The sequence below is a fragment of the Thermobia domestica genome, chromosome 9, assembly GCF_964235325.1.
Source record: "Thermobia domestica chromosome 9, izTheDome1.hap1.1, whole genome shotgun sequence".
Taxonomy (NCBI): Eukaryota; Metazoa; Arthropoda; class Insecta; order Zygentoma; family Lepismatidae; genus Thermobia; species Thermobia domestica.
In genome coordinates, this window is record NC_137462.1 from 206,406,662 (window position 1) to 206,422,477 (window position 15,816).

Genomic DNA, 15,816 nt, shown 5'->3' on the forward strand with positions numbered 1-15,816 from the left:
GTGTGTATTGGCAGCGTTACATCCAATTTCACGACAAAATCATCCTGATCGTGTGTCTTGCTATGTTCAATATCAAAATGAACTTAGATATATTAGAACAAGATATATTTGAAGGTATTGAGTTTCCTATTGCATTAAAAGATATTGATAAGTTCGAGAAACAATATTATGAGCATACTCAAAAGACTATTTCGGTAAACGTATATGGATGTGATAATAATATTTATCCATTACGTGTAAGTGATGTTTGCGAACAATGTGATTTACATGTTGATCTGTTATACTTGACTCACGAAGATGGTCGAAAACATTATTGTTTAATTCGAGATTTTTCACGTTTAGTTCATAGCCAATTAACGAGTCATAAGCGTAAATCATATATCTGTCGACGATGTTTTCAATTCTTCAATACACAAATTAAATTAGATAATCATTTGGAGCTATGTTCAAAGCATAAAGTATCACGAATCGAAATGCCTAATTTTGGTGAAATACTTAAATTTAATAAACTTGTGAGCACTTTAAAATTGGATGCAATAATTATAGCAGATTTTGAAAGCATTTTGAAACCAATTAGCGGTTCTGATAATAATCCTGATATATCGTATAGCCGTCCTATTCAGCATCATGAGCCATGCAGTTTTGCGTACAAAGTTTGCTGGAGTGATAATACACCAACGAAACCTGTACTTTATAGACGAAAAAAAGACGATGATCGATCTGCATCTGATGAATTTTTGTTTCGCATAGAAAATGAATTATATAATATTATTCAACGGATTCACGACAAAAAAGAAATGGATGTATTGACATTTGAAGAAGAGGAAATGTATAAGAAAACCACTGAATGTCCTCTATGTTGTAAGAAATTTACATATGAAAATTACAAAGTTAAACACCACAGCCACTTGACAGGTAAATATATTAGTCCTTTATGTAATAATTGTAACTTACAAGTAAAACGACAACATAATTTCGTGCCTATATTCTTTTACAATTTATCAGGATATGACAGTCATTTGTTTGTAAAAAAATTGGGGTGTATGCGTGGAAAGATCAATGTAATACCACAAACTGAAGAACGATATATATCATTTTCAAAATATTTCACTTTTGGCAATCAAACTGTAGAGCTTCGCTTTTTAGACATGTATCGATTTCTGCCGTATAGTCTGGAGGCTCTGTCATCAAAATTGGTAGCAGATCAAATGAAATTTACTACATCTTTCTTTGGGGTTGATAAAATTGATTTAATCACTCGTAAGGGGGTATTTCCTTACGAATATATTACATCACTTAATAAATTTGAAGAAGAGGAATTACCCCCGAAGGAAGCATTTCATAATACTTTAAATGGGGTGATAAGTAATGAAGATTATGCGTACGCTCTCGCAGTATGGTATAGATTTGATTGCAAAACACTGGGTGATTATCATGACCACTATTTATTAAGAGATGTATTACTTACTGCTGATATTTTCAATAATTTTCGAGATGAGTGTATGCTAACGTATCAGATCGATCCAGCACACATGTTTACAACACCTGGATTAGCATGGAATGCTATGTTAAAATTTACTAATATTGAACCTGAATTGCTTTCAAACATAGATATGTATATGTTTTTAGATTTGAATATTCGTGGGGGAATCACACAGTGTTGCCAAAGATATGCAAATAGCATTGAAAATGATTCTTGGATTGCGTATTTTGACGTAAATAATTTGTATGGATTTGCAATGGCGGATTATTTACCATATGGTGGATTTCATTGGGATACATATCCTGAACAATATACTGTAGGAGATATCTTAAGTTGGTGTATAGATAAGGAAGAAGGGTGTTTTCTTGAAGTAGATTTGATATATCCAAAACATTTACATGAGATACATAGTGATTTTCCGATGGCGCCCGAAAAGAAAAATAAAAAGTTAATGTTAACCCTAGATAATAAATCCCATTATGTGGTTCACTACCGACTTTTACAATTTTACATTTTACAAGGTCTTAAACTTACAAAAATTCATAAAATTTTATGGTTTAAACAGGCTCAATGGTTAAAATCATATATTGAACATAACACAAAATTACGAGCACAAGCCACTACATCCTTTGGTAAAGATTTTTATAAACTTATGAATAACTCACCCTACGGTAAAACAATGGAAAATGTAAGAAATAGGGTTGACATTCAATTGGTATCCGATCGACTGAAAGCTCAAAAACTTTTAGCATCACCTCGTTTAAAATCTAGAGTTATTTATAACGAGGATTTGGTAATGTTTAACATGGAGCGTGCCAAAATTAAGTTAAACAAACCTATTTATATTGGTGTTGCAATTTTAGAATTATCCAAACTTGCAATGTATAACTTTCATTACAATGTAATGAAAGCAAAATATGGTAATAACATCAAAATTATGTACACAGATACAGACTGTTTCATTTACCAGATATTTACAGAAAATTTATATAATGATATGAAAGAAATGTCTGATTATTTTGACACCTCAAATTATCCGGAAAATCATGTTTTATATAGCACAAAAAATAAGCAAGTTTTAGGTAAAATGAAAGATGAAGTAGGGGGACTCCCCATTATAGAGTATGTTGGGTTACGTGCTAAAGTATATGCAATTCGCACTAAATGTGATAAAGAAATAAAAAAAATTAAGGGTATAAAAAATGTAACACGTATGATTTCTATCGAAGATTTTAAGGATTGCATAAACAATAATCGAACTATTAGAAAAAAACAAGCACAGTTTCAATCTAAAGAACATGAAATCTTTACAGTATCTGTTAATAAAATTGCTTTAGATCCTCATGATGACAAGCGATGTATTCTTAATTGTAACATTCATACATTGCCATGGGGACATTATCAGTTACCATTGAAATATTGTGATAAGTGTAAAATGTAAAATATTTTTTTAAGAAAGTAAGTTTTTCAATCGAAACAGCATAATGATAATCAATGTAAAATATGTAAATAATATTTTAGGAGAAATATATAGAAATGATGTCTTATCAGGATGAAAGAAAAAATATTGTAAATGAATTACATAAATCTGCTAGAAAACACTATGCTAGAATTCCTGTTATTACCAAAGGTATTCACGATTTATGGCAGGCAGATCTTGTAGAAATGAATAGTGGGAAATTAAAAGGACTAGCAAAAATTAATAAAAATTACAAATATTTATTAACTGTCATAGATACATTTAGTAAAAAAGCATGGGCGGTGCCTGTGAAACAAAAAAACTGATGAACATGTTGCCAAAGGTTTTGAGTCGATTTTAAAGCAAAATCAGATAAGTCCTAATTATCTTCAGACGGATAGAGGGAAAGAATTCTACAACACATACTTTACTCAATTAATGAAAAAATATAATATTAAGCATTATTCTACATATACTGAAATAAAAGCTAGTATTGTCGAAAGATTTAACAAAACATTGCGTAATTTAATGTGGAAACGCTTTACTTTACAAGGTAATTATAAATGGCTCGATATATTACCAGAATTACTAAAATAATATAATCATACTAAACATAGCACTATCAAAATGAGACCTGCAGATGTAACCAAAAAACATGAACAGGTTTTATTATCAACCGTGTATTGTAAAAAATTTGCTTCCTTTAAAGGAAAACCAAAATTTAGAGTGAATGATTATGTTAGAATAAGTAAGGCGAACAAGCAATTTCAAAGAGGATTTACTCGTAATTGGACGACTGAAATCTTTCAAATAGCTGAAGTATTCCTGACAAATCCACCGACCTACCACTTAAAAGATAGCAAGGAACAACCTATACAGGGACGTTTTTATGAACAGGAATTAATGAAAACCAAATATCCTGATACGTATTTGATTGAAAAAGTTTTGCGGAAGAAAAATAATAAAGCCTATGTGAAATGGTTAGGTCTGCCAAAAAGTGAAAATTCTTGGATTGATTTAAAACATACTATATTGTAAAAAAAAAAAAAGAAAAGAAGAATGTATAGGTGAAGCATGTCATCACAAGTATTTCTTGTAGATTTTATAATTTCAAAAAGTGAATTTTATATTTTAAATTCTAGCAACACTGTAAATTTTCGTTGCTTAGTTAAATTGTCATCATCATCATCATCACGAGGTCTATCAGTATCACAAGTAAAAAGTATATTAAACCAAATTTGTTCTTCCACAAACGCTGTTTTTTTATGTAAAGGAGAAAAGAAAGCAAAATATTTAAAAACGCTATTTAAAATAAATGCAATATATCTATAATAGAGATGGAATGGAAAATTCCTTTTACATGTATGGTAGCAGGTCCTACAGGTTGTGGAAAATCATATTTTGTTAAAACATTTCTTGACCATTATAGTAAGTTATTTAAAAATATTGTATGGTGTTATGGTGAATGGCAACCGTTGTATGATACTCTTTCAAACTGTACGTTTAAAGAAGGTTTACCTCAAAATAATGAATTTCAAGCACATGAGGGTCCACATCTTGTAATTATTGATGATTTAATGCGTGAGTGTGATCATCGGATTGTAGATATTTTTACTAAGGGTAGCCATCATAGAAATATAAGTGTAATATTTATAACACAGAATATTTTCCATCCACAAAAAGGAATGCGGGATATTTCGTTAAATTGTCATATTGTTTGTTTTAAAAATCCTAGAGACCAAGCTCAAATTAATTATCTCGCACGACAATTGTATCCAGGTAATACAAAATTTATTCAAGAAGCATATCAAGATGCAACTCGAATTGCACATGGTTATTTACTTTTTGATTTAAAACAAAATACTCCTGATGAGCAGCGAGTTCGAACAAATATCTTTCCAACAGATTCTTTTAATTATGTTTATGTACCTGTAAAAAAATAATAATTGTAATATGGTTTATATTCTAACAACTATTTGTGCTTTAATAGCACATTAGTAAGGAAAATGCACATTTGTTAAAACTTTTAGCAAAGTCAAAACCGAAAGCACGTAAGGCAATTTTACAAAATGCAGATCCTGATTTAATTCGCTCTATTTGTGAATGTTCCTATAACGTATTACAAGGAAATGTTCCATTAAATAAAACAGAGATAAATAAGCTAAAAAAATATAAAAAGGAACTGAGATATTTGGTGAAAAAAGGCCCGTCATTAAAACAAAAGAAAAAACGAATAATTATACAAAAAGGTGGTTTTCTTACTGCATTGCTTGCACCTATTATTGGAGGTATACTATCTAGTTTAATTAAATAATTATGCAAAACGCACAAAAACTTATTTTAATCGCACCAGAAAAATTACATCATTATCAAACGATATCTAATCTTGATGATGAAATGAAAGAAATTTTAAATAATAAAAGTTTAAATGCAGAAGAAAAATGGACAAAATATAGAGAAGTCTTACAAAAATATTTAAATATAATTCAAAAACCGGCAGCAGTTACAACAACAGCAACAGCTACTACTACCACTACTATGGAGGAAGAAGAAGAAGAGGAGGATGACGATGATGATGAAATAATATCTACTCTCCCTGAAATTTGTAAACGTAAAGCAAGACCTTTATTACGTAAATTGAAACAAAATCCAAATATTCAATGGGACGATAATGGAAATGTGAATATTAATAATAAATTAATTCCAGGTGCAAATAGTGGATTTGATATCCGATTTTGTTAGATGTCGTAAGAAAAATATTTCAGTTGCTGGCTGGAAACCTTTTGCTACATTATTAGCAAAAGCCAATATACCCTTAGAGTACATTGGTAATCCTCAACGAATAGATTATATTAGAAAACTAACAGAAGACGAAGAAGACGAAGAGGATGGTCCTCCACCCCGTAAACGCAAATGGTGTACTTATAAGCAATAATAATAATATTCTATTGTAATCTATTGTTATTTTTAAGTATATAGAAAGAAAGATGAATGAGCCCTACCTTAACTATTACATATATCAAGCAGGAGGTAATTATAACGTGTATAGAGGTACAGCATATCAAGAAGGTTATGGCATTGGTAGTTTTCTAGGAGGTTTATTTCGTACTGTATTTCCTTTATTAAAACAAGGTGCAAAAACTGTTGGTAAAGAATTGATACGTACAGGAATTAATGTAGCAGGAGATGTACTAGATAATAATAGACCTATTGAAGAGTCTTTGTATGATCGATGGCAAGAAGTTAAAACAAATTTAAAAAATAAAGCTCAAAATAAATTAAATCAAGTGTTGGAAGGATCTGGAAGAAGAAGAAAAAGAAAGAAAGTTCATTTTGGTGGTGGTGGTGGTGTGAAACGGATAAAAAGATCCAAAGATATTTTTGATTGACTATGGAGCAAAGTGATAGTTTTTATCTCACACTTCCTAGCAATAGTTCTATGGAATATTTTCCTCAAAATACTCTTGTTTGTTATACTACTAAATTATATCAACCTATTGTACTGGAGAAGGGAGTGTGGGAAACAGCTGTTGTTGAAGTGCATTATACAAGTTCATTTCAGAATGTTTCCAAATATACAAATAATATTTATTACCGTCTCATGAATACAAAAAACTGGAACATAACTCAAATCTTACCAGGCCACTATTATCATGTTGATGATATTCTATCTCAAATTAATCATAAAAGTGATATATTAAATTTACAATTAAAAGTCAAAGCATCAGTGAAACGAATTGAGGTTAATAGAGTAATAAAAGATCAAGAGAAGCATATAGAAGTACGTCTATCTCCTGAACTAGCCAGAATACTAGGTTTTGATCACATACAACAAGAAGATATTGCAGTTGTGCATCATGCTCGTTATCCACCTGATTTACAAAAAGCGCTACCTACACTTATGTATATTTACAGTGATATTGTAGAACCACAAATGGTGGGTGACACCGTAGCTCCATTGTTACGTATTATAAATACAAATATTACAGAGCATGGTATTAATAATGTACATATTTTTGATAATCCTCATTATGTCACTGTGCAACGTAAACAATTTGATCAAATTATTATTGATTTAAGAGATAGTACAGGTAATCCACTTCCTTTCCAATATGGCAGTGTATGTGTAAAATTACATTTTCGTAGACGTAATATGGTATTGTAAATTTTACCATGTGTGAATATTAATAGTAAGAAAAATGCAGTGTGAGTGTATGAAATCAGAATTAGATTTATTTGCTGGTTTACCCACTCAAACCAGTATTATAGGTAATAAAATAGTTCCATATAAGCCTGTGGCTTCAATAGCTGATAATGCACCAATAGAATTTGTAGTCCCCGGTCATGGGGATGACTATATTGACTTACCGCACACAATGTTATATGTTAAAGGTAAAATTACTAAATCAGATGGTTCTAATTTAACTTCTGCCGATAAGAAAATCGGCCCTGTAAATGATTTTCTCAATGCAATGTTCAGTGAATTGCAATTATATTTAAATAATCAACTTATTTCCTACTCTTCACATACATATCCATATCGATCGTATATTGAAAAACTACTAAATTATAATACTGAAGCTAAAACAACGCATCTTCAAATATCAATGTGGTTTAAAGATACTGCAGGGCATATGGACAGTGTGGCCGATGCTAATGTAGGATTTAAACAACGTTTTCTTCTCACTGCTTTAAGTCAGTCATTTGAACTATTGGGCTATATTCATGCTGATATATTTAATCAGGAGAAATTTTTACTGAATGGTGTACAATTGCGTATTAAACTAATTCCAGCTAAACCTACATTTTGTCTCATGGGTGACGCAGATGCTGATGGAAAAGTTGTAATTACAGATGCAACATTGCTTGTGAAAAAGGTTGATGTATCACCAGCAGTTAAAATAGCACAAAATAAAGTATTACAAAATCCTAAATTTAGAGTAAAATATCCTATAACAAAAGTGCAGGTGAAGACAGAAACTCTGCCACAAGGAATTATGGATAGTACACTTCCAGATCTGTTTTCAGGCATAGTGCCTAAACGTATTATTATTGGTTTTGTTACTAATGCTGCTTTCAATGGTACTTATCAAACAAATCCATTCAATTTTCATCATTTTAGTATGTCATTTTTTACACTGTATGTTGATGGAAATCCAATGCCCTTCAAACCTTTACAACCAGATTTTGATAATAAGCTATATGTACAAGCATATTCCACGTTATTTACAGGTTCAGGTATTTATTATTCTAATCAAGGTAATAATATTTCACTCGCCGAATATCCTAATGGTTATACTCTACTGGTGTTTGATTTAACTCCTGATTCAAGCGCAAGTGCTGCATTTCATACTAGTCCACAACGGCAAGGAAGTGTACGTTTAGAGGTTCATTTTAAAGAAGCACTGCCATCTCCTGTAACAACAATTATTTATGGTGAATTCTCTTCAGAATTAGAAATTGATTTCCAGAGAAAAATATATATTAATTAAAGAAAAAAATGTTAAATACAATTGAGCTTTATGAAGCATTACAACAAAATTTACCTAAAGATCATTTTATTGGTGTATATGCTGCTGATGAGTTACCTTTGTTTATTCATACATTTCCAGCCGCCATAATTATAAACACTGATTCTAGTGATAAGCCTGGTGAACATTGGGTTGCTGTTTATATATCTAATATGTGTGTGGGAGAGTATTTCGATAGCTATGGTATACCTCCCTATATACAACATCATATAAGGTTTTTAAAACGAAACTGTCTGTATTATACATGGAATAATAGACGTATTCAAGGTGATTTATCTCAATTTTGTGGACATTACTGTTTTTTATATTTAGCATGTCGTGCATCTGGTTATTCGTTGCATGATTTTTTAAACAAATTCTCACTCACTACTATTGATGCTAATGATATTATGCTTTATTCATTTATGAGAGTATGATGATGTTATTTTTTTAAACTCCGGCATGTTGAAATAGGGGTGGAAAATATGCTCATAAAAGGGAATAAATTCACCCCTAAAATGGAGGATGTTGTGTGTTACGTAGTCTCTGTGTAATTTCTGCTATGTTAAAATAAGGGTTGGGAAATAAATCATGTTCTTTTATTAGCTGTGCTATGTAATTTCTGCTATGTTAAAATAGGGGTTGAAAACGAGTTCACCCCTGAAAGAACGAGTCTTATGTATTATCTGTTCTGTTGTATGTTCATATTCTGCTATGTTCAAATAGGGTTGGAAAATATGCTCATAAAAGGGAACGAGTTCACCCCCTAAAATGTGCTCGTAAAAGGGAACGAATACACCCCCTAAAAAGTGGTCATAAATGGGAACAAATTCACCCCTAAAATGGAGGTCGTAAAAGACCGTGGGTTGACGGTTCACGGTGCTCGATTTCTCGTATCCCCCATATGTCCCCCGGCATAGTGTGTCAGGCGGCACTGGGAAACTCGTTGTCTGCTTCGGGCGGGACCGAGAAAGTGGGTACAGGGTCAGTGGCGCAGAAGCCTCATGGCGCAGACGCCTCACATTCTTACTACTAATAGGCCTACTGAAACGTTATCCAAATGTTAATGGTACGAATTGTATTTACATTTATTACAAAAATTTGGATTCGGAAGATATAACCATGACTAAAATGAAACACAATGTGTTTTTGAAGATTATCGAATACTCGAAACACATCACTAACAATACGTGACACATAGCGCATAGAGAATAATGACAACGAAACAAGATATAGAAATAGATTTAAACAATGCACAATCCACTGTAGCTTGGTAACAATAAGTATTAGAGAAATGCAATTTTGTAGGTAAAAGCATTCGTTCTTTACCACCCTATCTATACTTAATTTTCTGTTGTTTCCGATAAGCCTTCATGAATAATCAACGTGACGTTCTACTACACCAATGTGCAGTAATCGAAATCTTCTACTAATCCGGGAATAACTCAGCAACATAGATTTAGAGTAAGTTCTAGGGGAGGGAAATAACTTAAATCTAAGTAATGTGTCATGACTTCAGAAGATTCGCCATGGTGATTGTAGCCTCCAGGACCAGTCACGTTCAGATAGACCATCACAACCATTGAAGACGCATAGGTCGCTGAGGAACTCATTCAAAAACACAGATGCATCACCACGAGATAGATCAAGCAGCACATAGATATTGCAAAAGGATCTGTGTTAATGATAATCGAATGATTGGGATGCAGCAAATTTGGTCCTTGCTGGATTTTACGACCCTTGACAAGAGAGATGATTCAATTGAGGGAGAACAAGTGGGATGATTTTCTGCAAAATTTATCTGAGGATTGTCCAGAATATACTCAAGAGTCATCGTATTTATATCTATTTGGACGAATCTTCTGGAAAACAATTTTAACATAACAATGAGCTCATTGCGTTTGTGAAAAAATGGTGTAATGACCAATCTGAAAAATTTTAGGAACATACATTTGTGTCATGGAAACAAAGATGGCTGCAACGCAATGGAGGAAATGGATCATATATTGAGTGACATTTACAAAAGACAAACGCTTGTACCTAAAATTTAATTTATTTAGTGCTTTTACCGAGATGCAATGGATTGTGCATTATTTTTTTGATTGATCTTTGCACATACTGGTATTTTATAGGCATACATTTGTGTCATGAAACAAAGATGGCTGCAGCGCAATGAAGGAAATGGATCATATATTGAGTGACATTTACAAAAGACAAACGCTTGTACCTAAAATTTAATTTTTCTAGTGCTTTTACCGAGATGCAGTGATTTTGCATTATTTTTTGATTGATCTTTGCACATACTGGTATTTTATGGGACAAGAGTAACGATATAAACCTTAATAGAATCACGGGTAAGGAAGGACAACGTCTTGTCGGTAGTAAAAATTTGAAATATCGTATACATACACTTGACATAACCAGATTTTAAACAAGAATGAAATTCTAAGCGTGTCTGGACTTGAAGGTTCGAAGTTCGTTATAAATTCTAAAGATAAGGTCTCTTATTGAACAGAACTTCAAAGAGATCATGGTAAGCAAAGAAACTTAGGATAAGTTAATCAGAATGACCTGAACAGGATTTGAACAAATTCAAGATTGCCACTGTCGAGTTACAGTTATTATTTAATAATTAAGAACTAAACCATACGAGTACTTTATGAGTAAAAGGAACTAATCACAAAATCAATAAGTATAATAACTGATTGCAGCAACTGTAAAATAATAAGCGTAGTGTATGCAAGGATATACCGTCCACGAATCGAATTGTTATCGTCAAAGAAAGAAAAATAAAAATGAGTGATAAACTAAGGAATACTCATAATTCATTTCAATATCTCAGATATATGGAAAACAACGTGCACTACGTGAATGATACAGGCTTGAAGAAGAAACTAAGTGCAAACATTAGAATACTAGTAACATAAATCACAAAGTGGTTACAAGATTTATAGGCAACTTAACATAGAATACAAATTGAACTTTGGTATTAAATAATTGAATTTTGATACTATGCAATGCATATCTTAACAGAATATGAAAATTCTCACACGTTAAAACACCCAAAATTTCAATATCTGCGTACTGTTTTATTTCATTACCTATAAATAAGGAATTAATCTTTCTATCTAACTACAAACTTATCCCATAACTTTTATTCCTTAGAATAGGCAGCAGAGATTTTCATATATATATATCTTTCCTTTTCTTTTATTCTTTTTTTTATGTAACAACAAATTTTCTTTGGATGTACTGAAAAAGAGGGAAACAGTGCTCGAAACCATTCACCGATTTCGCGCAATGCTGGACTGCAGAACATAGGAACAGACCAGTAGCCACTTAAATAATGGAAAATGTAAAGGTTAATCTGGTTGAGCTATAACTGCTGTAATCTTTTCTTTGAGATCGTGATCTTGTCAAGTGATATTGGTACTTGAGATTGGTACTTGAACTCTTCACTTATTTGAATTAATAGGATTTGAGCTTGTCTTGAACAAAAACACTTATGTGTCTGTTCTCAATGTTATGTTCAGGTGCCAACGTCATTCTTTTCGTCACATTGCAAGTAATATACTTTTCAGAGTGTGAAGCCAAACTAGATACAGAACAGTCGCAACATTATTCAAATGCATCACTGCGTTGCTTCATATTAGTTTTAGTTGCTCACGAGGGCGAACGGACGACTATTTCAGAGTCAATTCATTACATTATCTTCCCATTTGCAAAGGATTTAGGATGCTGTTTCTGTATTGTATCAGCAGCCAGTTCATAAAGTATTTGAGCTGAGGAAATATTCATCCTATAAATATTGGGATCACATCACAGAATTACCATGAGATGTATATGTATTATAGTAAACACTATTTTTCATACCTTCAGACATCCAAAGGACACAAAATTTGTGAATGGTTTCGAGGCACTTCTCACCTCTTCCTCGACGCATCTATAGAAGATGGGATAGAGTTATTCACACAATCAAAAAAATTTACAAAAGTACTATTGGTACAATCTCCTTTCTTTCTTTATTTTTTAATTCTGTTTTATTTTTCCAATTTTGGCTATAATTATTACAGCCCAAAATTTCTAAACAACACTGAAGTTAGTTTGATTACTTACATGTGTTCAGTTTGGTTTCAGGAGGAGAATTTGGTTTTGGCGTAACCTCCCACAATTGTTCATCTGTTTGAAATGCTGGATTCTAGAACAAAGAATAGGAAGTTAAGTTCTACAGAACAGTAACAGGTTGGCTTATAACTAATACAATCTTATTACAAAGCACTTGAGCGTAGTTAAATGCTTCAAGTAAAATAAATAAATAAATAAATAAATAAATAAAAAATAATCGATCCATACCACATTATCATCATTTTGTGAGTGAATCACAGTTCAAGATAGTAACTAATTGAATATTAGTTTTAGATCGTCAATTGAGTGTTCGTTATTTGTAACTTACCCCATCACTTGTATTCTAGATGATAAGCAAGCAGAGAATTTCATACATCACGTACTTTATGTAACAACAATTTTTTCTTTAGATACATCGAGAAAAAAAAAAGAGGAGTCAATCAAAACTTTTGGCAGATATTGTATCTTTTGGATATTTTAGATAGGAGAATTTGCATCACGTCATTTAGCGAATATTCTTAAGCATTGTTACATTATACATCATCTACTAAGTAAATGAATCTATACTTGAAGTTTAATTTAATAAACCAGAAAGACTTTTCACTTTTATTATCATATTATTCCATTGAAGAATCTTGCAATTAACGTTAAAATGTTAATTAAAACAGAAACTTAACAGTTTAATCATCCAAAACTATAAAATCAAACAAGCAAATGAAAGAGACCAACAAGAAATACTTTAACATATGTTGGGAATGAAACCTTATAAAGAATTGAAAATAGTGTAATATGCAACGACAGAAGAGCGACGAACAATACTAATTGAAAATACTAAATAAAGAGTGAAACATAATGAAAAAAATGAAAGGTAAACAGAGAAATAGGAAGAAAAATGTGGATATAGTAAGGATCATAAAATAATTATTAAAATACAGTTTGACAGAAAGAATACTAAGGTATAGGTGAGAAGATAAAACAAAAGGATATGAAAAAAATTAAATGTTCATAATCAAACTGGGAAAAAATTGTTATACGAGGAAGTAGGTACATAAAATTCAACAACACCTGACATAACTATTAACACAGGAAACAGAAAACATCTGCACTTTACTCTTTATCAAACATAGTCAGAAAAGTTATGGATTTACATAAGAGGAACGGAGGTATTGCAAATTATAAAAGAAATTTGACAATATTTTAATGTGGTAGAGAGTAAATAGTAGAATCAAGTATGCAATGTGGTACAGTATGCAATTAGCCAAGGGCAAAGCGTACCACATTAGGCATATCCCAGTAGGTTTTCAAAGCATTGCAATTTATAACTAGGTGAGATAGGATAGAGGTAGATAAAGAAATGAGAACAAAAGAATGCATTTTAGACAGCATAAAACCTTGGCTAAGAAAAGTGATTGTATGAAGCAATGAGTATTTTTCTATTATTACTGACGTACATTGTAGGGTATATTTTCCGAAAAGAAATCTTACATTGAACCATGAATGTTGTTCCTATTTAGAATCCTATTTTCACAATATTTCAATTATCTTTATAACATGATCCCGTGCAAATGCGACGTAGGCAGAAACTATCACTTTAATGTATTTTATATACTATGTTGCTTGTTCTGTCTTTTAACGAGCTTTTCGTTACTCCACAAATAACTTAAATAATCAATAAATAATCACATAAAGGAGTTTTTTTTTCTTTTTTTCGTGAGAACAGATTTAACAATTTTACTCTCAAGAAATGGAAAGAAAGCGGCATGAGAATACTACCAAAATTCGAATAACAAAACTAAATTGGAACATAAATGTGTTTCGCTACCCCTTTGACTCTGAAAGAATGAGAAAAATGGGCTGTAATGTTGACATAAAATTTTTAGTGAAATTACAAAGAAGTTCTGAAAATTGAATGTCAGCATATGAAAGTTTTTATAAAGAAACATCTACTGTGAACTTCTGAAATTTTGATGTTGTGTCTTTGCAGAATCTTGATTTTTGCTGAAAATTGTGGAACCAAAGAGACACCAATTCATCTGTCAGTTACGGCATGTGGATTGGTGTCTCTTTGGTTCCACAACTTTCAGCAAAAATCAAGATTCTGCAAAGACACAACATCAAAACTACAGAAGTTCCTCCAAAATCTATAGATAAATACATAACCAATTTTAAAGCATTTTTTTACTGACCCTTCACAAAGCAGTGGCGTCTATCGGGTGAAATGTCAATGTGATAAAGTGAATGTAGGTCAAACAAAAAGGAACATTTGTACTAGATTAACTGAGCACGTTCGTACCTCGAAATCTCGGAATCCGCAACAGTTATTCGGTCTAGCAACGTATCTTAGAGATTATAACCATCATATCGTGGAATCATGTTTAATTGAAAAAGCAAAAACATCAACGGAACGAAAAATTAAAGAATCATATTATATTCACAAAGAAAGGCCCTCACTTAATCTGGATAGAGGAGAAACAAATATTATTTAGAGTAATCTTTTCACTATACTTTCACCATTTGGAAAGCAAAAACAGAAAACAGTGAATAGCAGTGTACCATGTCAGTGAGTTTCTATTCCTGTGTTTTAATGTTTGACAGAAGATTTGTTTTTTTACATATCCTAACCTTTTAACCATATTTTAATCATCCTTCATGTTTTATTTAATCTTTTTTTAAGTCTACCACAGACTGATGAAGAAAGTTGGATCTTCCGAAAGCGCTACTTGTTGCATGTAGAAGAAAATTCTGCTACTTTTTTTTCGGTGAGTAATAGCCTTTCCGCTTTTTCTCATTGAATATAATCATCGCTCGCAATATTGTGATATTTCCAATATGATTATTCACAAAATAGCCATTCTTTTGTTTAGAACGCAGCTCGTCAGTTATTTGTTTGTAGTACACGTTTGATAAAAGCGCTGTGTTTATGATGTAGGAGGCTGGTAAGTTTGGTTTATTAAACATAATATCCATTCGTAAAATATAACATATGTCTATAATAATCTTAGGATTCGAATTTTTAGAAGAAAAGAATAAAAAATATATAACGGGCGGATAACTGTCAGTTGGAAATTTTCCAAACGGTAGCAAATGAAATCGCGAGGAAACAGCTCATGTGCTAGAGGGACCGAATGAGAACTTATGAAAATTGAGGAAGAATATTTTATAATCTTCAAAACATTTTATGTACCACGTCAAAGTTAGCGAGAACAACAGTCATTACTAAAAGTGAAATTGAAGACGTC

At 31.7% G+C, this 15,816-nt stretch overlaps 1 long non-coding RNA gene across 1 annotated transcript in view; it reads right to left on the reverse strand.

The window, feature by feature from the left end:
* LOC145660566 (uncharacterized) overlaps positions 1-15,816 on the reverse strand; it is a 69,806-nt gene that overhangs the window by 12,685 nt on the left and 41,305 nt on the right. The window contains exon 2 of the long non-coding RNA XR_014126836.1: positions 12,569-12,650. This is a non-coding gene — a long non-coding RNA (uncharacterized LOC145660566). The remainder of the gene's footprint in view (positions 1-12,568; positions 12,651-15,816) is intronic.